Source organism: Monodelphis domestica, chromosome 2, assembly GCF_027887165.1.
Source record: "Monodelphis domestica isolate mMonDom1 chromosome 2, mMonDom1.pri, whole genome shotgun sequence".
Taxonomy (NCBI): Eukaryota; Metazoa; Chordata; class Mammalia; order Didelphimorphia; family Didelphidae; genus Monodelphis; species Monodelphis domestica.
The window spans coordinates 433,239,834-433,265,601 of record NC_077228.1 but is presented as its reverse complement, the minus strand read 5'-3'; the positions used below and the strand labels follow the sequence as shown (position 1 = coordinate 433,265,601).

General features: G+C 36.0%; 1 protein-coding gene across 2 annotated transcripts in view; it reads left to right on the top strand.

Annotated features, from left to right (window-relative positions):
* Positions 1–657: 657 nt before the first annotated feature.
* The window catches only part of RGS17 (regulator of G protein signaling 17), a 204,302-nt gene continuing 179,191 nt past the window's right edge, over positions 658–25,768 (top strand). The window contains exon 1 of one of the 2 annotated variants that reach the window (XM_007484780.2): positions 658–858. The gene's annotated coding sequence lies outside the window, so the exon portion shown is untranslated. The remainder of the gene's footprint in view (positions 859–25,768) is intronic. The other variant, XM_056818962.1, reaches the window with a different exon arrangement.

Genomic DNA, 25,768 nt, shown 5'->3' with positions numbered 1-25,768 from the left:
ACCCTGGACCAGTATGCTGAGTTAGGCCACGTGCAACAGAATATAGTGGAAGCATATTCAGCAATCTGAAACAATTATTGGGAAAGATTGTCACAATTCCTGGGTAAGTAATTCAAGCAGAAAGGCTTTTTGTTGTTGTTAAACCAAGTTTAAGTGTTGATGGCTGAACAAAACTGGACGCTTGCTAAACTTTGCACCTTTTCTTGAACCTCTCAGAGGGAAAGCTTTCTAAGGGGAATAGAACTGGAGAGTTTTGTTTATTCGGCTTTGTTTTTGAAAGAAAATGATGTTATTTTAATACGGAGAGGAGGGATTGCGGGGAAAACATAGCAAATTTCTTTGAGCTGCCTAGGAACTTAGGAGTCTTCAGAGCAAGACTTAAGAATAGGAGGCAGGCTTGATTCCTAAAGCCACCAGGATCCTTGGCTCCTTCTGATCGCTTCCTCCCGAGTGCTTCGCTCCTGGCCCCTATCTCGCCCCCGTATTACTCCCACCCCGGACCCTCCACACAGTGGGCGCAGACCCAAACGCCAGGGAGCAGGCTAGGGAACCCTCTCGGGGAGAGGGGTGGGGCTGTGACTCACGCGCCGCCGCGCTTGGGGGCTAAGAAGCGGCAACTCCAGCTGTGCTTGGTCGGAGACGACTCTGTCAGGGCGCATGCGCGCTGTTTGCCTTCTCCCCTTTTCCCCCTCCCCCCCACCCCTCCCCTTCATCCCTCTGTCTATCTCTCTCTCCCTCTCTCCCTGCCGGCTGGGTGCTGAAGTTGGGCGGATGGCAGCCAACCTGCTCCGCTAGAGGACCAAGCAGCCCAGCCTTTCCCCTCGGACCTTTCGGTGCTGTGCCCACACCTCCAGGCGGGTGGGTAAGACATTTCCTTTAAAGCTGAACGTTGCTAAGTAAATGGCATCAAAATGTCTGCTTTTTACCGATGGATGGAATTTTTGAAAGAGAGAGAGAGAGAAAAAGAGAGAGAGAGAAAGAGAGAGAGAGAGAGACTGAGAGAGACAGAGACAGAGACAGAGACAGAGAGACAGAGACAGAGGCACAGAGACAGAGAGAGACAGAGACAGAGACAGAGAGACAGAGACAGAGGCACAGAGACAGAGAGAGACAGAGACAGAGACAGAGAGACAGAGACAGAGGCACAGAGACAGAGAGAGACAGAGACACCGAGACACAGAGACACAGACAGAGGCAGAGGCAGAGACACAGACAGAGAGAAAGGGGGGGTCAAGGGAGGGAGGAAGAGGGGGCGGAGAGTACAATTGCAAATACACTGGCGGGGCGGGGGAGCCTTCTTGGTGCAGGGGTCCCCACCGCTACTCCCTGCTGCTTAAGGAGGGCAGAGGGGTGAGTCGAGTCCCCTGGCTTGGCAAGTTGAATCTTAAAATGTTGCCATTCCTGGCTCTTCTCGTTCCCCTCCCATCCCAACCGGTATGCGGAGATGGGGTGGGTATCCTGGTTTTTCAGGGAACCCCTCAGTTGTGTCCCCCGTGCTCTGTGAAGCGATGCTGCTGCTGCTGCTTCTTGCTGCTTGTGTGTGGGGTAAGCCGACAGCAGCAGCATCGGGCAAGGTTGCTATCACCAGGGAATGGGGCAAAGGGGGTTCGGGGTGGAAGAAGATGAAGGGAATCGAGAAATTTAAAGTTGATTTTCATTTATTTAGAGAAATGAGAGTGGTATTAGAAATGGCAAGCAGACAAACAGGTTTGTGTGTGTTTTCTTGATCTTAACCTTAAAGGGAGAAAAAAACCCGATTCCGTGGAAAAGGTGTGTATGAAAAGGAGACAAATACCTTCTTGCATTCGCGAAATATAAGGTTGTTTGGATGTTTCTTTCTCTTTTGTTTCTTCCATTTAATCAAAGAAAAGGGAATTCATATGTATATGGCATGGAATAAATTTCATAGAGAACGGCTGCAAGGGGGAGGGGGCGGAGGTGAGGGTGAGGAACTCCCACTAAACCTTATAGCCGCTGCCCGGGTGGGTGTTTCGGAGGCATCCTCATAGTATATTATAGTGATTCTTTTTATTATTCCATAGCTGCCTCCTCTCAACCCTTTCTCCTCTCCCTCCCTCTTCATTTGCTGCGGCAACAGCAGGGTGCAGGGACTTGGCCGTTTTCTCCTTCTTCTCCCTACCTCCCTGTGTCTGAAAAATGTCGGAGGACTTAAGGATGGAGGAGGAACAGGCACTGTCCATGGGAAGCCGCAGATGGTTAGATTGCTCTTCACAAGCGGGAGCATGCTAACTGCACATCGTCCACAACCAGCATCAACTTAGAAAGAGCTCTGAATTCCCAGAAAAGGCAGGGAAGCCCTGAACAAATGTGTACCCACGGTAACTGGACCCCACCCAACATCCATGCCCTCCACTACAATCTAGAGGCCAAGACTTCTCTGGTTCACTTTGTTGAACCTTAGAACCTTCCAGGGAAGACTGAACCTGGCTTCTCAGAGTTTTCTTACTCTTCCAACCAACCCTTCAAAAAACAGTTCATTTCCTAAAGATCCCCCCTCCCCCCACCTCACAAGATTTGTCTCCAGAACTTTGTAGTTCTCCCTAGGGTGGTGGTGGTGTGTCTATTTCTCTGAATTTGTTCCTCTTGAGACACATACCACAAGTAATAAAAAAGAAATCTTGTGGTTTGGTGGCAATATAGGGCTAACCATTTCTGAGACTGGAGGTTTTCTGCATTTGAAGCATTCACTTCGTGTGTGTCTGTTTTCCCCCCAGTTTTTAGACTATATATATTTACATTTGCAAATGATTACTTGGGAGGAATTGAGAAGTGACTGATTTTTTTACAACATAACTTTTTGTTCATCTGGATTTAGGTCTGCTTACCAGATTTTCAAAATCCTATATTAAATGCCACCTGTTAGTGCTTTTTGAAGTATCTGAGAAACCATATTAGGTGAATTGCTTTATTTCTAAAATATTTTTATACTAGATAACATACAATTAATAATGATACCAATGTCCAGAAATATATATATTGCCTATTTTTTTATTACTGTAATTTAAAATAATTCAGAAGAACAAGAAGTTTTGTCTACTTTTATAGTTATTAGCATAAAACAATCCATCTCTGCACATAACCTTGAAAAATGCATTTATTTTGCTTGGGGAAGGACAGATTTCTTTACTTTTAGAATGTTTAGGTGTAATATGAATTGTTTCTTTAAAAAAATACATCCCCATGACACTAATACCTAATCTCATAGAGTCTGGCATTTATGAAAGATCTTGAATTCATAATATGGAAGATTAGTAAAAATCTTCTTTGTTCACAGAACATAGTATGTGTATCAACTATGCCAACTGCCCCTCACTTTTTTTAATCCTTCAGATGTGTCCCAACATTTATTATTCTGAATGAGAAAGAGACTATGACATAAAATAATGAGTTTGAAAGCCCTCTCCAATTCTAGGCCAATCTGCTTTGAGTTCTCTTTAAAATGCCTATTCTGAGTGTGATTTATTAAGCACTCTGTGTGTGCAAAGCACTGTGCTAAGGACTGGAGATACAAATAGAAAAGTAAGATGGTCTCTGTTTTCAAAGAACTCATACTAATGTAGAATACCACATATATGGCAGGTTTCAGCTGCAAGGCAAATGGAAAGATCCCCTGCCTACTAGTGTGCAGCAACAAAGCAGCTGGCAATGCTTCTTCTTTAATGTCACTGCCACTGACAAAATCATATCAATTTCTGATGTTGAACCATTTTAAAGAGCCAAGGACTTTTGTGTCAAGAACTTTCTTTTCTGAGCCTTCAATCACTGTTACTGCAGAACTTACAGGAGCAGGCTGTATCTCCACAGGGGTTGCATGACTGAGGGCATTGGGCTGGAAACATTGCTTTTCCCTGGGCTCTAGGGTTCAGGATCTTCTGTTGTCCTTGTTGGAATCAGAGGGGAGATGGTGATCAAGGTGGTTTGATCTGCTTGACACATGCTTCCTCCTCTATTTGCCTCAGAGTGTCTTGCTGCTTTAGCCTCACTGATTTGCTTGCCCTGTGCATGGTAATTGGTTAGGTTGGTTGGCCTCTTCTCTATAAAGTTGCTTCCCTATCTTATCAGTGGGAGATGGATAGGTGTGGCTATGTTCAAAGCCAGGGCTCCTGAGTTTATCTACTTCTTGATGGCATTTGGCCAGCATTTGTTCCTGATGGTAATGAGGAACTCAATCCCCTTCCCCACCATGATTTCTCTTCTTAATCATTAATGGCTTCATTACTTTTAGAATAGTTTAAAAGTGGAGTTTCCATCTCCCCTCCCCCATTACTAATGTCTGGGGTTTTTTTTGGAGAGAGGTGGGGGAGTTGAAGGAAAGAAATTTATCATACAGTCCTACTGAATGCCTTAAAACAAGTAAAGTGGTCATAAGTGGTCTAAATACCAAATGGCTCCATTCCAACTTGAGTTTTGATCAAGGTTGAGGTTAGATTTGCTTTAAAGGAAATTAAATCAGAACCACATCTATAAGGAACTATTTACACTTGGAAGTCCATTCTCTGGAGCACATAGACCTTTTAGAAGAGAAGATGACACCAAGGCAGGTAGGAGGAATAAGAGGAATGGGCAGGAAGTAAAAACAGTGGAATCTTTCAAAGATTTCTGCAAAGGATACTTTTTCTACCCATCTGCCTCTAGCAAAGGCATCACTTTAGCCAGAGTAATGCATACAGAAACTGTTGAAAATGTTGTAGATGAGCCTAATGTTATATGAAGTTAATGGCATTGGATTCTATCTACTTATTATAATCAGAGTCAGAGATGATAAGTGTATATGAATGCATCCTTGAATTTAAAAAATTCATGTCATCTCCAATTTTGTCTAATTGCTCTGGATCATCTGAAATATTTCAAATTTCTACTAGAGAAAAACACAAACTTTTTTCACAAACAGCAAGATCATTCTAAATAGATTGACTAAGAGGGAAAAAGCCACCCAACATTTGCCTAACAACCAAAGAAACTTATTTTGCTGAATTAGCAAGTATCATGAAAATCTTTTAAAATTCCAAACTATTTTGTTTGATAGATAATAGATGTTTTTATTAACTAACACAATTTTAAAGCTAAAGACTATTTTATTTTTTATTGAATTCCATAAAAATTGTACCTCTTCAGATCAAGGAAGACACCTGGAGAATTTTTGACATTTTGTGAAGATACTGTCTTAAATTTAAACAAATTAATACGAACAAGGAAAGTGCTTTGTGACACAGAACACAAAGCTCACTCATTCTGGCTGAGCTAAGGTTCTGGCTCAGTTGGTGCAGAACAGAGAAAACAACAGCAAAGTTTGAAGTCTAAATCAACCAATAAAGCTGCCATGGCTTCTTTAACTTGTTGCAAATATGCCTAGTTCAGCATTGTAAGAGCCTGTGGAAGAGAATCCTTAAGTATTTGATTTCTATTATTTAACCATGTTGAAGAAGTCTAAATTTAAGAATTGCCAGATTTTCTAGACTTTTCTCTAACTAGTGGTTGTGGTAAAGTAGTTCTGAACCTCATAAGAATTATGGAAAGAAGATAAAAAGTTATAAAAAGTGAGTCGTGATTTTCTATGCATAAATATAATCTTTTATTTGAGTGAATTTATGATTTACATGGAATTATAAAAACATATCAAGATGGAATTTTTTTAATGCTTCAAACCTGATGAATCTCAGGAGGAGACATCAGATTCTCATCCTACACTTCACCAGGATACTTATATATGTTCTAAATTGCAAAGGTCCCCTAGAGTTAAATGTCTACTTTTGTATTGCTAGTTAACAGTTTTTTCCAAAAGGTCAAGTATTTACTAGATTTTCATTAAAGACTCAAAATGTTTAGAAGTAGAAAGCAAAGTACTTTATTTTTCAAAAGTCATTTGAAGAGAAATAAATTTAAAATTGTTACTCAGTGAGTTATTATCATACCTTACACAGTAAAATCTCATTAATTCCAAACCCACTTATTCAGAATTCATAATAATTTGGAGATCTTTGGCTGAAGCTTACTGTCCATGAAAAACATTTCAATAAACAAAACATTAGTGTAAAAAAATTAGCAAAAGAAATGAATTGTTTAACTACCTGGGGAAAAAAAAGTTTTAAGTACTTTTTACAAAGATATCTTAAGGTACCAATGTAAAATAATTTTCACTTGTCCAAGCAGGACCATGAAGATCCTAAAACCAGTAAAATTTTGTTAACTGTTTGATTTACCGTATCATATAGGCACGAGAAGACTAAAACTATTCATTCAGAAAGGCATTTTGGGGGGCAGCTGGGTGACTCAGTGGATTGAGTCAGACCTAGAGACAGGAGGTCATAGGTTCGAATGTGACCTCAGACACTTCCCACCTGTGTGACCCTGGACAAGTCATTTAACCCCCAATGCCTAGCCCTTACTACTCTTCTGCCTTGGAACCAATACACAGTATTGACTCTAAGTCAGAAGGTAAGGGTTTAAAAAAAAAAAAGGCTTTTTCCATATTAGTTTGAGGATTTAGAGTAGGAAAGAACTTTAGAGATTCTCTAGCCTGATCACCTCACTTGAAAAATGAGGAAACTGTATCCTAAAATGTGGCTTGCACAAATTCACATAGGGCAGGAATTTGAATGTCATTCCTTCAGTGCCCTTACTTGAAATCTTGCACTACTCTCTTCAACTCCTTATTTTATAAAGTAAATGAATAAGCATGAATATTCATTTTACTTCTTGATGAAGGTCCTTGTGTCCTTGTCATAAAGACTGATCAAAGGAACTGGATATATTTAGCCTAGATAAGTGAAATCTTTGGGGTCTAGAGCAATATAAATGCCTTCAAATATTTGAAAGGGACATCTCATGGAAAAGGAATTAGATCTGTTCACTTTGGTCCTGGGAGAAGAAGTAGTAGTTACATGTTAAAGTTTTGAAGAGGTAAATTTAGGCTTAATGTAAAAAAAAAAAACCTTCCTCACAATTAGACTTGACCAAAAGTGGAATGGGCTCCTTTGAGAAATGGCAGGGTTTTTAGCAGTATTTGAAGCAAGGCTGTATAATCACTTGTCTGGCATGTTATATTAAAAATTCCTTCCTAACATGGGTTGGACCAGATGTCTCCTGGTTCCTTCCAACAACTCTCAAATCTCATGATTCTATGGTACCTGTATGTTCTTATAGAAAGGAAAGTCTAGTAGATACTTTAGTGTGAGTGTATAAAAATGTTTTAAACTGCCTGTGTGCTTTGTTATTTAGTATGTTATGAATGTTTCTTTTTTAAAATTAATTTATTTAGAATATTTTCCATGGTTACATGATTCATGGTTTTTCCAACCCCTCTTCCCTCCCCCTTCCTGGAACTGACAAACCATTTCACTGGAATCATTGTTCAAAATCTATTTCCATATTATTCATATTTGCAATAGAGTAATCTTTCAAAACCCCAATCATATCCCCATCAAGCCGAATGATAACTCATATATTTTTCTTCTGTGTTTCTACTCCCACAGTTCTTTCTCTGAATGTGAGTAACATTCTTTCTCATAAGTTCCTCAGTGTTGTCCTAAATCCTTGCATTGCTACTAGTAGAAAAGTCTGTTACATTTGACTGTGCCACAATGTTTCCGTTTCTGTGTACAATGTTCTCCTGGTTCTACTCATTTCACTCTGCATCAATTCCTAGAGGTCTTTCCAGTTATGAAAGCTTATTTAATGGATACTATTGACTTGCCAGTTCTCGACCCAGAGAAATCATACATAAGTTCTGATTCTTTTCTTTTGCTGACTCTTCCAATCTACTCTGCTTTCCACAAATCACAATCAATATATATTAGGTAAGCACTTAGAATATGCAAGATACTTTATTTAGTCCTTGGGATACAAAGGTGAATAAGACAGTCTACTTTCAAGGACCTTTCATCAATGACTTCATTCTCTTGATGAGAAAATGAGGTATAAGTATATGAAAAGACAAATGATATATAAAAGTTAATAAAAATAAGTAAATATATGCCAAATTGTGATATAGACAATGACTGTGATGAAGCAATTTTTATTCCTGACAACTTGAAAAAAATGATTATTTGACTACTGGCAACATGGAGAAATATCACTAGTGTAGGTTTGCTGGGTTCTGTCCTTTCTAATGTATCAATGGCTTTTAAAGACACATAGAAAGGTGATCATATCTGTAGATAACATGAAATTGATATTGTTAAACTCATATCTTGTTTGATAAAGTCTAGATGTAAAAAAGTCTCCCTCACCTGAAATGGTAAAAATAAAATTTTAAAAATCCCGTTAAATTTGGTTTTAATTTTTTTGAAATAACTATTTAAGAATTGCCTCTTCCCCAGCATAGATCACAGTTCTTAATATGTCTTCATTAGTTACTTTGGCCACTTGCTGGCTTACATTGTTAAAATAATCCTCTCTATAAGCTTATCTAGATTAGTCCTTAGATAGTAATAGAATCTCATAGAGCAGTGGTTCTCAGTCTTTCTAATGCCATGACCCCGCAATACAGTTCCTCATGTTGCATGTTGCAGTGACCCCAAACCAAAAAATTATTTTGGTGGCTACTTCAAAACTGTAATTTTGCTACAGTTATGATTCGGAATGTAAATACCTGATATGCATTATGTATTCTCATTGCTACAAATTGAGAGGTTGAGAACCGCTGTCATAGAGCATCATAGCCTTTGAGAACCCAGGATCATTTAGAGAGCATGATGAATCAACTGAGTAAGATTTTAAGATATTAAGATCAAGGATAAATAAAATGTAGCAAGGAGAATTATAAATTCCAGCTTTTATTTAGTTTTAAAAAATAGAGAGGATCATAAAGATATGCCCCAGTGGTAAATTACTTCCCATTTCCACACACACCTTAAAGGTGAATGCATTCCATCCTTTCCCATTTAAGCTTCAGAATTTGACCACTCAAGAGCAATGTCTCTTCCTGAATTTGATCCCTCTCATATCTATCTTGACCTACAAGTCAAAACTCAGGGTGTTTTTTTTTTCCTTTTCTCCTTAGAAGCCATATGAAACCCTTTACGTTGATAATAATTCTTATTACATGGTTTAAGGAAATATCCAAGAGGGAGGAATGACACTTAAAAATCCAGGGAGCAAAATTAGAGCTATTTAAAATAGAAAGATCTTTTCTACTCTACCCAGGATGAGTTGACATAATTCTCTGACCACATATATTTCTTCTGAGATTACCTCCAATTCAAGATCCGAATAGTTCTTAGATAAGTATAATTTTTTACATGTTGTCTTCCCCATTATAATGTCATCTCCATGAGTGTTGGGACAGTGGTTATATCTTCTTTTGTATTCTCAACACTTACCCTGTCACATAGTAAATATTTAATGAGTTTGTTGACTGACTAATGATTTGACACTTCTCTATTCTTATTGCAAAATGGCTTTTATAGTCTTATGTCCTTAGACTGATAACTGGATCCTCTATTCTATATTACATGGCTAGGTTAACATAATTTCCTCTACTAAACCTGCCTCATGCAAGCTGCTGCCAGCTTGGGATTCCATTCTACACTGAAATGTTCTTCCTATTCTATGCTTACATTCCTTGTGAACCAATCTGGATACTAGGATTCCCCAGCCCCCAAGGCATAAGCAACTTACCTACCCTAAGCTAATGATCAATAGTCATCTTTTTAATGGACTTTATTCTTGTTCCATCCACCTCTTCTCACTCTCAAAATATGGAAAGGTTTGGGTTTTTTTCTTATTTGTGGACTCAAGCCCAGGTACACAGGGAGGAGAGAGGGGCAGATAGAGAAGGAACAAAAGGAATAGAAACAATGATGAGAGAGTGAAAGACAAAGACAAAGAGAGGAAGAATAAACTGAGGAAAAGAGCAAGAGAGCAAGAAAGAGGAAGAAAGAAATATATAGGAAGAGGGAAAGGTAGACATAGAAAAAGAGATATAGAGACTGAGAGAGGATATAGATAAACAAACTGATGTGATCTTAGACTGAATTGAAAGGCATAATATCTAGTATTAAGAAAATGATAGTTCCACTATGATATGCCCTGGTCAGACAACATTTGAAGAACAGTGTTCGATACTGGACACCTTTTAGAGAGGAGGTTACATTGTAAAGCCAGCAGTACAACAGAAGTGCTGGATTTTGAGGCAGAGGACCTAGATGTGAAATCAGATTTGCCACTTAATATTTGTAACCTTTGGCAAGTCACCTACTTTTCTCAGCCTCAATTCCTTGTCTGTAAAATAAAGGTAGAGTTATCTAGCCTCTAAGGTCCCTTCTACTTCTATATCTGTGATTTTATGAAGGAAATTATGCTGTGCAAAATCCAGAGGAAAGTAGTAAGGAAAAGCTTTAAGATCATGCATGATAGTTGAAGGGCCTGAAGATTTTGCCTGTTCTAAAAAGGATACTGTCAAACAGGAGAGATGCCTTTAAGGCTTTGAAGAATTTTCATGTGAAAGTAATATTAGAGTTGCTTTTATTGTCCCTAGGGATGAGAAGTTACAAAGAAGAAAATTTAGATTTGATATAAGGAAAAGTTTACCAATAACTAGAGCCATCCAGTAGTAGAATGAAATGCTTTGGGAAGTAATGGTTGCCCCTCAAAAGTCTTTCAGAACAAGCTAGATAACCACTTTTTTTGGCATTGTTGTAGAGAAGATTCTTGTGATGGTATGAATTGGCTAAGTGAGGGATTCTTAACCTTCAGCCTGTGAACTAATTTAATATTTTGATAAGTATATTTCAATATAATTGGTTTTCTTTTTAATTATGTGTATTTTATTTTATATATTTAAAAACATTCTGAGGAATCCCAAGGCTTCAACTGACTGCAAAAGGGGCCATGACACAAAAACTGTGAAGAACAACTGAACTATATGAATTTGGAGATCCCATCTAACTCTAGGATTCTGTGATCAAATCATGTTTCAGGTATTTCCCTTGCAAGGATTTGCTTTCAAAATTCCAGCTATTCATATAAAATTCAACACATATAATATTAGATCTATTATATCCTAGCCCCCCCCCCCCAAATTAGAGCAATGGCTTGTGTGACACGATTTCATGTGTAAAAATATTGGGACTTTAATTGATCTCAAGCTCAATATGAACCAACCATCTAAAATAACTATTTAATGGGGATAAAACAGAACAAACTGAAAACTTGGTCTGCATCAGTGTAAAAGTACAAAATCTATATCAAGGAACAGGGGACAAGAGTGTATGATAGGCCCTTTGGCCTGTATATACCAGACAAAGAACGTCGAGTCTTAGATCCAGTTACGTGTTTCTGAAAGCTATGCACAAAGTAAAAAATGTCCAGAGGAAAGTAAATAATGACGTGTAGAGTAATTGAAATCACTAGAGGGTGTAAGATATGACCAAAAATGGAATATTTGACATAAAAGAAAATTGATGTGAGATAAGTTTATAAAAGGAAGTACATGTAGTTTATTTTATGTTGATATGGAAGACAAAATTAAGGCCAATAGGTAGGTGTCAGTATAATAAAGACAATCCTTTCAGGTTCCACCATTGCCTTATATAAGTACTTTGTATATATCTTGTATGTACCTCCATATTTGCATATTGTTTCCCTCATTAGAATGTAAGCTCCTTCAGGGGAGAGACAGTTTTTACTTTTCTGCATATCTCTAGCACTTAGTATAGTGCCTGGCACATAGCAGGTACTTAATAAATGGTTATTGACCCAACTTGACTTGATACACAGTGTCCCAGGCAACTCTCTAAGCATATAAATTACCGAAAAGTGCTGATTGCATTCATAGAGGGACTTGTATGGAATTGCAGGTCAGGTTAAAAAGGTACAAATTCCCAAAAATAAGATTTCATGCTCTTCAATGATGAAAAGGACTACTTCATCAACTGTTGAGTTCCTCATCATGTTGCTGCTTAAAACAAAACATACAAAACCCTTAATGCAGTATCAGGTTGAATTATAGCAATAGAAATTTAATGTTGAATCAATAAATACGTGAAGGTCACATCTGGAATACTTTGTCCAGTTCTGATTGCCAATTTTTGAGAGGGATATAGATTAATAGGGTATGGCCAGAGGAAAGCAACAAGGATGGATCTAGAAATTATTATTTGATGAATGATTAAAAGAAGTATTATAAGTTTCTAGAAGAGATAACAGTAAGAATAGCATAACTGTCTTCTAGAATTATGCAAATGCATCATAAATGAATTTACTCTGTATAAGACCAAAAGGCAGAAGCAGGATCAAATGTAGAATTCACAAGGTGGCACTTTGAGGATTAATCAAAGAAGAACTTTCTAATAACTACAGCTGACAATAAATGGATGACTTTCTGCCCAAAGTAGTAAGTTCAATGTTCCTGGAAGTCTTCAAACAGATATTGAATGGCTATATTCCAGAGATATTGTGGAGGGGATTCTAATTCAATTGGAAGGGTTGCATTAGATTAGTAATGGAATATTGTGCAAAAGTACTATACAGTATCATTACTGTGTCTTACAAACTGGGCCAAAATCAGACTTTCTCAATTTGGGGATGCCTGTTCTGCTGTTGCAACCCAGGGACGCAAATGGCATGGACAAAGCAGTTCAGGTTGATTTTCCCCAATTTTAGGTACTCCCCTCAAACTGCATATCTTTTCCCCTTTAAGACTTACTGGAAGTTCATTTTAAAATAATTTCACCTATATAAAACTACTGGTGAAGCCAAGAGAGTAGAGAGGCATTGTGACCTCAGACTCTTTACTGTCTAAGGATAATTCTGAATTTCCTCCTCCCTGAAGTGTGACCATAAAGCTATGTATGTCTTCAAAAGCAAGAGTTCCTAATCTTTTATGTATCATGGATATTTGGGGCAGTCTGGTGAAGCTTATAGTCCCCCTTTTCAAAGACTGTTTGTTGCCTATATTCATAATTGAAGAAAATGACAAATTTCAATGAGAGGTTAATTAAAGTAAAGTTGTATTTCTTTTTCAATCCAAGGTCACCCATCTCCTAAAATCTTTTGGATTCCCAAGTCTGCAGGCTCCGGTTTAAGAATCTCTGATTTAAAGATTTATACATATGACATCCTTTTAAGAAACTAATAGCATTTCCAGTGAGGTAAAAGATCATAAATCTTACCCCCACACAGTATTCATTATATGTGTGTATGTATATACATATATGTGTAGGTGTATAACATGCTGAAAACAGATACTCCTTTCTGCTTTTTAAAATGTAATTATTATCTTTAGTGTGGAGGAGGAAAGGCTTTATACACAGCAACACCTGTAAGTTCACCCCAAGGTGATTTATAAAACCAGAAACTCATTTGCCTTGAACCTAGAAAGCCAGGATGTATTTATAAGATCTGTGACAGAGTTCAAAAGCTCCCTTTGGAGTACCTTACAGTCAGCTCCTGGCTCTGTGTAGCAACAGATACTAGTGAATAGATATTTTTGAATAAATTAAAGCCATAGTCATTCTAAACTCTTAGTCAATAACTTCAATGTTTCCTCCTTCCAGTTGCCATTATTAGAATAGTTACAATGACTCTAGACCAGATATAATTAAAGGAGTAGTATATTGGTTATCTTTACTAAACCATCTTGTGTTGAATGTTAAATGGGAAAAAATGAACAAAAGTCTATAAAAGAGACAAAGGATGGAAAGAAAAATGTTACTATAAATTAGATTATTAATCCCAGTTAACAAAAGGTTATCTCTGTCTGATTCTACAAAAATCATCCAGGGACTTATCCAAACTTTGCATCTATCCCATTGCCTAGCTCACAGCATTGCCCATAGTAGGCATTTAATCAAGGTTTGCATTTTCAATTAGATGTTTTACATCCACACCATTTTAAAAACCTGAAATTGCCTCTGTTTTTCTTCCTCTGTTCAAATCTAGGAGGAGAAATAAACTTCTCTTAGACTTCAATTTAAGAACAGAAGTGTTCCTAACATATTACATTTCATCTATAATTTCAAGTTAAAATGAATTATATTCATTGGAATTGGAGGTACACATTGAAATCTAAAAGAAAAAATAAAATAGGCAATCCAGTTTGTTATAGAAGGCAGAAGTAATTGGTCCAACTTTGCTAGCTTTAGAAGAAACATAATCTTCAAGAAACTTTAACTGAATTCTTGTAGTCTATCTACTTATATAAAGAAGCCTCAAATTCAGTTTTTGAAGAAATTGCAATCTAGAGGTTGTTGATTGATCTTCTTTTAAAGATATAGAATTTCGGGGGCAGCTGGGTGACTCAGTGGATTGAGAGCCAGGCCTAGAGATGGGAGGTCTGAGGTTCAAATCTGGCCTCAGACATTTCCTAGTTATGTGACCCTGGGCAAGTCACTTAATCCCCATTGACTAGTCCTTACCACTCTTCTGCCTTAGAACCAATACACATACAGTGCAACTTGAAACTCTTTTGTATTCTAAATAGTGATGGCACATGTAAGACACAATTAGATATAGCAAGTTGTCTAGAATCATGATACTGACCAAAACCATATAAAGGTGGTATAGAGCTATGGCTTTAAGAATGTTGAAGAATTTAGTTAAATCAAGAAAAATCTGGTCCAATTTTTCCTTTAACGCAGTATTAAACATAAATTCTTGTTTAGGATCAGATTTATGGCCAATTCAGTTATGTTTCAAAATGGAGAATTTTTGCTAAAACTTATGGCTATTTGCATGGTACCCTAGAATCCTACAAGGCAAAAAAAAGAAGTGGATACATTTTTATGTGATGGTAATTTAATGGTAGAAACATCTGGTCAGACATTCAATTTTGCATGCTTTGAAAACTGGCTGGCCTATTTATGCTGACTGTTTCAAAATGAGTGTGGATCTATGGCAAAAGTAGCAATGAGTTGTGGATGGAAAGCCAGTCTTTAAAGTTAAGAAAATATAACTTTCTCTCTCCCTCTTAAACTCTGTTTTATTTCAAGACTCAATTCAAGATTTCCTTCTTTTTTTTAATTTTTATTTATTTTTTAAGTAATTTTCCATAGTTACATGATTTATGTTCTCTCCCTCCTGTCTTCTCTCCTCCCTCCTGGAGCTGACAGCAATTGCACAGGGTTTTGCATGTATTATCACTCAATGCTTTATTTCCATATTATTCATTTTTGTAAAGAGTAATCTTTTAAAACCAAAACCCCAAATCATATGATCAAATAAATAAATGATAAATCATATGTGTGTGTGTGTGTGGGGGGGGATTTCTGTGTTTCTACGCCCTCAGCTCTTTATCTTGATGTGGGTAGTATTCTTTCTTATAAGTATATTGGGAATGTCCTGGATCGTTTTATTGCTATTTATAGCAAAATCTTTCACATTTGATCATCCCACAGTGTTTCAGTTACTGTGTACAATGTTCTCCTGGTTCTGTTCATTTCATTCCGCATCAGTTTATGTAGGTCTTTCCACTTCTTACAGAAATCAAGCAGTTCATCATTCTTTATAGATAGCACAGTAGTATTCCATCACGATTATATACCACTATTTGTTCAGCCATTCCCCAATTGAGAAACACTCCCTCATTTTCCAATTTTTTTGCTACCACAGAGAGCACAGCAATAAATATTTTTTATAAACACTGTTGTTTATTTTATCTCTTTGGGTTACAAACCTAGTAGTGATATTGCTGAATCCAAGGGCATGCATTCTTTTAAAGCCCTTTAGGTCTAATTCCAAATTGCCTTCCAGAATGGTTGGATCAATTCACAACTCCATCAGCAATGCATTAGTGTCCCAATTTTGGAACATCCCTCCAATATTTATTACTTTCCTTTGCTGTCATATTAGCCAATCTGCAAGGTGAGAGGTGGAATTTCAGAGTTGTTTTGATTTGCTTTTCTCTAATTAAGAGATTTAGAACACTTTTTCATGTGCTTATTGAGAGTTTTGATTTCTTTATCTGAAAACTGCCTATTCATGTCCCTTGCCCATTTATCAATTGGGGGATGGCTTGATTTTTTTGTACAATTGATTTAGCTCCTCATAAATTTGAGAAATTAGACCTTTGTCAGAGGTTTTTGTTATAAAGATTTTTTCCAATTTGTTGTTTCTCTTCTAATGTAGGTTGCATTGGTCTTGTTTGTACAAAAACTTTTTAATTTAATGTAATCAAAATTATTCATTTTACATTTTGTAATATTCTCTACCTCTTGCTTGGTCTTAAATTCTTTCCTTTCCCATAGATCTGACAGGTATAGAATTCTATGTTCATTTAATTTACTTATAATTTCCCTCTTTATATTTAAGTCATTTACCGATTTTGAATTTATCTTGGTATGTTGTGAGATGTTGATCAAAATGTAATTTTTTCATATACTGTTTCCCAATTTTATGATATAGGATTTAAAAAATATTCTATTTACTCATTTGTTAATCTAAGCAATTTATATTTTTATAAATATTGTATCTATTTCACCTGGATTTTTATATTTATTGTCATATAACTGGGAAAACTACCTCTTAATAATTACCTTTATTTCCTTTTTATTAGACATTAGAGTGTCTTTTTCATTTTTTATATTAATTTGATTCTCTTCTTTCTTTTTTAAATTAATCAATTCTTTATTTTATTTTTTTTATAGAACCAGCTCCCAGACTTATTTATTAGTTCAATAATTCTGTTACTTTCCATTTTAATTTGTACTTGGAATTTTAGGATTTCCAATTTAGTTTTTATTTGAGGTTTTTAAATTTCTTTTTTCTAGTTTTTTTTTAAATTATACGTGCAATTCATTGATCTCCTCCCTTTCTATTTTGTTGATAAGGCACTCAGGTATATACATTTTCTCCTGATAATTGTTTTGGCTATATCCCATAGATTTTTACATGTTGTCTCCTCATTGTCATTCTCTTCAATGAAATCAATAATTATTTCTTTGATTCAAGATTCCCTTTCTACAAGAAGCCTTTCCTTATCTCCCTCCTAGATGCTATGATCCACACTCATCAAAGAATCTTCTTGTATACATGCTATGTATTATCTATATATGATATATAGATATGTTGTTTTTCCCCTTTAGAATGTAAACTACTTGAGGACAGGGACTTTTATTTTTATTTTTGAAGCTTCACTGCTTAACACGGTATCTGATGCCAAGTAAATATTTGATGTTGTTTGGTGATTGACAGATGCAGTCAATCAATCTTGTTGTGACAAAGTCCTGACTTTGACAGGGGTCAATTATGTAGTGACCATTAAGTAAGTCATCTAAAATTTGTAAAATTAGAACATAGGTTTGGGAAACCCCATTCAAAAATAGATTCGGGTTACAAGGGATTCATTTTAGTTCCCTACTATACCAGTTGCTTGCTATTGAAAATACTAAATTGTGGCTATGAGTGTGCCATTCAAGTTACTCATGCTTTTGGAGTTGGTGGTTCTCTTTAGAAAATAAGAAATAATAATAATAATAATATTTACATAGCACTGAAAAGTTTACCTAATATTTTGCATGCACTATCTTATTTGATTATCAAAACAACCCTTTGTGGAAGGTGTTTTTATTATTCTCATTTTACAGATGAGGAATCTGAGGCCGATGAAGGTTTAATGACTTGCCCAGCGTCATAGAGCTAATAAGTTTCTGAAGTTAGATTTCAACCAAAGTTTTCCTAACTCCAAACCCAGAACTTTTAGTTGCCTAAGAAAGAACAAATAAAAAGGAAAGGTATATTAGGGATTTGTGGAACCATTATTTGTACTTCCTTTGCAAAAAGTACCAATGACATTACAGGGTGATTTATTGACTTGTAGGTAAAATTGGATTTAAGTGAGGCAGATTTGCACAAAGTTGTCTGCCTCATTCTTTATACAAGAGTCACTGAAGTCCAATGCCAAGACAAAATCAAGACAACTTGTGGTGGTAGATGACCTTGGCATATTCAATGTCTGACTGAGCTCTATGTGCTCCACAGAACTTGCTTCCGTTGCCCTTATGGCCTCTGGCCCAAACCGTTCTCATCTGCCCCTTCTGCTAGAGCAATCTTCACATGTTTGAGGTAATTCACTGATGTGTTTATGGTTCATCAGTTACCCTCAAACTGGTTTAGCCTATCTGCTAAGGCAGTTTACTGGGGTGGAGCCACTGCACATGCTACACATTTTCTTGCAGTCACAGGTGAGAGTTGGATGAAAAAGTGGACACCAAAGGTGGATGAACAGTCCTGAAAGTGCAGTTAGTCCTTAAACTGGAGATTTTAGTCCTCCTTGAACATTTTGCAATAGGGAAGGTGCGAAGTCCAAAACAGGAAATGAGTTAAAAAGCCAGGGCAGTATGGGAAGAAGCCTAAATGAGGATTCAGATTTATGGTAATGGTAAATGTCCATACCATGAATCAAAATTTCCTAAGAGCCCTAAACACTTTTTAGAGTTAAGCCGTGTGCTCCTTGTGTCATCTTTCACCTGCAAAAGGGCTTTAAATTAAAAAACTTGTTACACATAGTTACAAACTTGAGTTACTTTCAACAAATCATCTTTTTTCCTTTTTTTAATATCTTCATGGCAACAGAGATATTCTATGGAACCTGTTAAATGGAAACAAATCTTACTATTTACTTCCCTAATGGAGATTTGTTCTATGACTGCTGAAGTGAGGGAGAATATTTTCATTTTAAAGTAAACTCTACTCTGAACTGTCCTCTATGTAGTCATTGGTTATTTTCTTGTAGCTTAAATTTGACTATATAATTCTCTAGTACCTTAGGATCATAACATAAAGTCATCTCTTGAGCATTTAAAGCTCTTTACAAACTGCCCCCTTCCTACCTTTCGAGACTTTTTACACATTTCTTTCTTTCACATTCACTACAGTCCAATCAAAGTGACTTTAATACTAATTATACATATCTATCAATCTCTTAACAGCACTGGTTTCTCCCCCTACCAGGTATTCTCTCCTTTCTCCTTTCTGTCTCTTAATTTTTTTCATTTGCTTCAAGAATAAGCCCCCCAAAATGTTCTATATCAGTGATGGTGAACCTTTTAGGGATGGAGTGCCAGGCTCCCACCCCACAACCCAGACTGAGTGCAGTGCCTGACACCACCCCCCAAACCAAGTGCCATGGCCCTTCCCTCCATGGAGTGCTGGGCATGCCCCATCCTTGCCCACTTATCCCACACAGGGGATGAGGCCATCCACCTTACCCCCTGTGCCCTCCCATTAGGCTACTGGGCAGAAGGGCAGGTGATATGAAAAATGGTCCTTAGCCACAGTGGAGACGAGGAAGGGAGCAGCTCCATCAGAGGCCTTTTGCCTTTCCAGTAATAAAGTCTGTGGGGATGGGGGGAAGGAAGGAGAGGGCAGCTGTGTGCTCACAGAGAGTGTTATTCATACCATCTTTAGCCTCTGCACCATAAGTTTGCCACCACTGTTCTATATGAATCTTTTTTCCAATTTCCTGATTAGTCCTCCCACCTACTAGTATCTTCTTCCCAATTATTTGCATCTACTTTGTGTATGTTTGGTGTATGTCTACATTTGTATGAGCTCTTTCTGCTTCACCACCAACATAGGTTATAAACTCCTTGAGATCAGGCAGTGTTTTATCTTTGTTTTTTTCCTTCTCTACATGGAGCCTGATGGCACTGAACATTTAATGATTACTTGTTGAATGTTTGCATAAAGAAGTCAGCATAAAAATGCTCATACTCTATTGTTCCTTTTACTATACTCTGCATGAGAAATGCTTATGATCAGAATGGCAAATGTACTACTTAATCAATTATTCCAACATTTTGCTATTTAAAGAAAAGGAACTTTTCTACTCACATTCATTAAAGTTATTACAAAAGGAGGGTTAGAATTTGTGCTACCTTGTACCATTAGAGTTTAATAGATTACCACTCCCTTCATCTTATAAAAATGTGCTTCAAAAAAAAAAAGTGAAGAATGTGACAATAAACACTAATCAACTCCTAAAACTCAATGGGAAAATAAAGCCCTTTGAAATGCAAATAGAAGAAGAATATTTTCCCTATAATCTTTTTTTTTTTTGCCTCAATTTGATTATAGAGATATGAACTGGTAGTTAAGTTTAGGGAGTAGGAAGAGACAAACAGGAAATTAAAGTACAAATAGTAGAAAGGAAAGAGGAAATGGATATTAAAACCCAAAGCAGAAGACTAATCAACCTTTTTAATTTGCCTTTGTTTCTAATGTCTTACTGAATTTGTGGTAGATAGTAAGTAACATTCTGTGCTAGAGAATGGGGAATGAATGAGTCTGATCCCCTAAAGTAGTCTAATAGATGACTGGAATATCCAAAAGCTGCCAAAAATTTGGGGTTGTTGTTTTTGTTGTTGTTGTTATTTTAATTGAAAAATCTTTGCATTTTCCAGTTGGCACATACTGAACCTTTAGTCCTTTCTATGAAGTTGGAACAAAAAGAGAGAAGTATTAGCTGCCTCCAGGAGATTAGTATATAGAAAACACAGCCTCTAAATTTTAGAATCTCCAAACAATGCTAGAATTTTATTGATTCTAATATGAAAATGGACATTTGAGCTGACATTAAGTATATTTTAAACCAAATGGAAAAATGCAAAAGCAAACAATTGGTTCATTCAATTACATGGTTTTAGGATGTTCTTTTTTGGAGTATTGTTTAATTTCTCAAAAACAAGCACAATATACATATGAAGCTTAAAACTTCACTAAGACTTTTGAAATGCAATAAACTTACAAATACATTAATAATAATGAAGTCTTTCCTGGTTTTCCCTTCCTTTTTTAATTGATGATTAGAGTAACTTAAATTTCGGCTCTTTATCCAGTATTCCAAAAAAAAATATTAAGTATTTTTGAGCTGCAAAAAATAAGCCTACATTTTAATCTTTGGCAACTTTTTCATTAAGAGTTTTTTGTTATAGAAATGCTCATGATGACATCAAATAAATTTAAAATTTGAAGAAAAAAAAGATTATGTCTACATCTATCACTCATACCTTTAGGTCAAATGAATCATTTAAATTTAAAGGGATCATTTAAGGGGGTAGCTAGGTGACTCAGTGGATTGAGAGCCAGGCCTAGAGATGGGAGGTCTTAGGTTCAAATTGGGCCTCAGATACTTCCTAGCTATGTGACCCTGGGCAAGTCACTTAACCCCCATTGTCTAGTTCTTAAGATGGAAGGTAAGGTGTTTTTATTTTTAATAGATCATTTAAAACTAAGCAATTTACTTTTCATGTTTCATTTTATATGCTGACTTTCAAAAAGCTTTGTATTAATGGAAATTTGTTGGAAAGCTGCAGGAAGCATCTGCAACAGATGTCAGATAACACAATAATCTCTGTTTGTATGATATAAAACAGTTTCCTTGAGGGCTAGCCATGGTAGTAAAGAGAAAAGACTTAAGGTGTTCTGCAGAACTTACTCAATATACGTGGACATCTCCTTTCAGTGACTCTTAGGCTATTACAGTGTTGTATTGTACCTGATGAATGAAATATAATCAGCACTTGCTTGTTCTCTGAAAAAAAAAAGTGGAGTAATCATAAACTAGTCAACTGTAATTTGTACCTTTTCGTAAAACACATAAAACCATTACTTTGAAAGGATGGCTAGATTTTTCCCACCTACAAATCTGAATTGAAGAAATAGCCTTGAGATTTGTCTAGCCCAGTTACAGGTTCCATTTAGTTGTCCCATCAGACACATACTTTTGGTTGATAGTAAGGATCATGTCTCTACTGAGTCATTTCCATATGCCGATTTGTTTTGGTTGAATTATTTGTCATAATGGAGAGTTTCTATTTTCTGGGACTTAAGGAGTAAAAGTAGGGATGACCAAAAAAAATAGGAAAAAAGAAAGCATCAAACTTTTTTTCAAACACAAAGGAATGTTAAATGCTAAAAGAAGGGAGTGAAGAAGACTAATTTTATTAGTCTTTAATTAATTAATTTTTATCTTTAATCTTTAAAAACCTGTTTTGTCAACATGAACAGTTTCATATGTAGTCATATGTTCTTTATATATTGAAATTTCCATGTTAATGTTTACATTCATAATAAATTAATGAATGCATTCAAAGCCATATAAATAGATAGTAAATAGATGTTTTCAGCAGAGATTATACCCTTGCTAAACTGTTTTTTGCAAGTGCTATGTTCTGTTCTAAATTCCTTTTTTTTATTTAAACCCTTACCTTTTGTCTTAGAATCAGTACTGTGTATTGGTTCAAAGACAGAAGAAAGGTAAAGGCTAGACAGTGGGGGTTAAACGACTTGCCCAGGATCACACAGCTAGGAAGTGTCTGAAGCCAAATTTGAACCTAGGCCTGACTCTCAATCCACTGAGCCACCCAGCTGCTCCCTAAATGCCTTCTTTTTAAAAGAAAAACCTAAAATATAGTCTTTTGCAATCATTCCAAACTGATTTATATTGTTCCCCTAAATACACTCGACATTCCAAACTGATCTACTTGATGTTGCCTGTTTATAACATTCCATTTGCCATACCCATGCCTTTACACAAGAAATTCCCCATGCCTGGATTGCTCTCACTTCTTATTGTTTCCTCTTCTATCTGGGAGAATAATACTTAGCTCTTAAGAGACATGTTGTGAGAATGGAATAAGATACTATTTGTAAAGAGCTTAGCACAATGCCCTGTACATAGGAAGTGCTATTCAAATGTTAACTATTCCTATGTGTACATTGTTTCCTCCCCGAAGAATATAAGCTTCTTGATAGGAAAGACTTTTTTTTTTTGGTCTTTGTATCCTCCAAACTTAGCTCATAGAAAGCACATAATAAATATAAATTGAAGTGAATTGTTCCCATTGTCATCAGAAAGAGTAACCAGGAAGGTTCTGGGAACTATATTATATTTAATAATGGTTGAAAGAATTGATAATATTTAATCTAGTCAAGGGAAGAATACTTGGGAGAGTGGGGGGATAACATGAATGCTATATATAATTGTTTGAAGGATCTTTCACATGGCACTGACATTAATTATTCTATGTACCTCCAGGACTCCTAGAACTACTGGGTAGTATGACTTAGTAATAGATTTTGTTAACAATTAGAATTGTATAAAAATGGAGTGAACAAAGGTGTTGCATAATGATTATGTGTTTCGACATTATTTTGGTTCTTTTTGAGCATTAGGGCTTCAAAGCCTCCTTAAAATATCTTTTTTCCTGATTTGTTAAAAAAAAAAAGTTACCTGTTTGAGATTTTAACATTTTCCCTAAAAATGATAACATCAATTTTGATACTTTAATTAACTATAGAAAACTAGAAAATTATTTTAGTAGCAATTTTTAATAATGTCATGCTTTAAGAAAATAGAAACTTTGGAATTAAAGAGGAAATAATTCATTATAGTGCCTAATGATCCAGGCACAAGAATGAAACAGTTGAACTAATTGCTCTTTAAGGCCCCTTCTAACACCAGTATTTCCTGGTACTAGGAACCAACTAAGAAGCAAATTTATACATTAAATTTTGCAGATAACCCCAGACTCATTTTTTGTGATTATTTGAAATATTGGAAGACTGAATTAGAAATCAAACTTCTTTTGATAAATTGTGGAAGTGCCTTGACTCAAATACAAACAGATGTAATAGAAACTTGTGTGATCATATCATCTTTATTTAGAAAGTTACTCTGATTTTGTAAAATGACTAATGGATCAATATTTACATGGCAAAAAGCAAAACATACTAAAATGAGATGGAAGATGAATGAAAGGAAAAAATCTATAGATTATTTTGGAAATCAAACTGAAAAGAAATTATTAAAAATGGCATTAGGTTGGTGCTCTAAGAAAAAGGATTTGGTTACACAATCAAAGTTAACATTTTAACCCCCTCCCTTCGACACACTTTTCTGTGAGATCCTTCCTTCCTCCTCTTGCTGTTATTTTGAAAAAGCTTTTGAAAAAAGGGTTCCATCTGTATTGTTTTTAATCTTTATTTTTTGTAGTTTAATTCCTTCTCTCAGACTTTTGGTTTGATTTATAAGTCACTATCCAGTCTCATCCTTAATTGAGAAGAAATTTGGACAGTTTTTTTGATAAGGGAGAATAAAAGAAAGGATAACAAACAAAGGTGATACATAGACAATTCTGTGCTTTGATACTACTTCCACTACCAGGATAAATAATCTTTTTTTTTTTTTCAAAAATAAAAATTGTTTAAAAGACAGTTTAAGAGAAGGAAAGTAAATAGATGTTAAAGCAAGATTCTCACTGAATTCAAGTCACCAGACATTGATGATCTATATGGAGACAGCAAGACTTGGAAAATGCAATTGCTGAGTCCCTGTTAGTGCCATTTGGAAGACAATAAGAACAGCAATGATGGCACAGGAGAACAAATGTCCAGGTTTTCAAAAATGAAAAGAGAAGTAATATATACAAACTATATTCCATGAGCTTTATTTTTATTCCTAACAAAATACTAGAACATATTATGAGCTCTCAGGAAAGAAAGGGAAAGAGTGATCACTAATGATATCATGATTTCATCAAGAACTGGTCATGCCTAATGAACTTCATTTCCTTTTTTTTCCACAGGGAAACTAGTAGATCAAAGGGATGCTGTAGATAAAGTGTGCATAGATTTCAACAAGACATTTGACAAAGCCTCTTATGCTATCTTTGAGAACAACACACTCAGATGTAGGCCAGATAATAGTATAATTAGGTATATTTGGAACTGCTTTAATATCTTGACCCAAAGAATGGTTATTAAGGGATCTATAATTGGCCCTATGATATACAACATTTTAATCTATAAATGCTTGGTTGAAGGGTCTAAAAGACAAGCTTGTCAAATGCAGAGCATAATGAATAATGAGAAGCTAGGATCAGGACAGGACAGGCATGTCTAAACAATAGTCCATTTGAAAAAGATCTGGAGATTTCAGTGCCTTGAAAATTTGATATTATGAGCCTTTGAAGCAGTATGTTAGTAAAAACAAGATACTACTATCCTAGATTACTTTAAAGAAATAATGTCAAAGCAATCAAACCTATAGGGCAACTGTGCTCCATCCTGGTCAAATCACATCAGGAACAGTGGTCTATTTTTTATCCCATATTTTAGGAAAGACATAGACTAGAGAGAATGATGAAAATGCTGCAAATACTGGAGCCAACTAAATATCAGTAGAGGAAAGTGAGGATTTCTCACTCATGTCTTAGAAGTCTTAGAAGGGGCATAATAGCTTACCTCATGTATTTGAATGACTGCCAAATTGAAGAAAGATCGGATAAGAATTGTTCTTTTTTTATTCCATTGGGTAGAAATGGGAGCAACAGGTACATTTTTCAGAGAAGCTGACTTTAGCTTACATAAGAAAAGCCTTCCTTTAGAACTGTCTAGCTCCCTCAGAAGGTGAAAACAATTTAATTTTAAGAATGCATCATGGGAGCAGCTAGGTGGCTCAGGGGATAGAGGGCCAGACCTAGACATAAGAGGTCCTGGGTTTAAATATGACCTCAGATATTTCCTAGCTGTATGACTCTGGGAAAGTCACTTAACCCAATTGACTAACCTATACCACTCTTCTGCCTTGGAACTGATACTTAGTATAGATTCCAAGACAGAATGTAGGGGTTTTAAAAATATATATATCATGGCATATTAGATAAAATGGTGGACCAGGAGTCAAGAAAAACAAATTCAAATCTCACAGCTAGAACTTTCTAGCTCTGTGACCCTGCGTAAGTAAATTAATGTGTCTTGGCCTTAGTTTCCTATTATATAAAATGAGAAGACTGAATTACATGGCCTC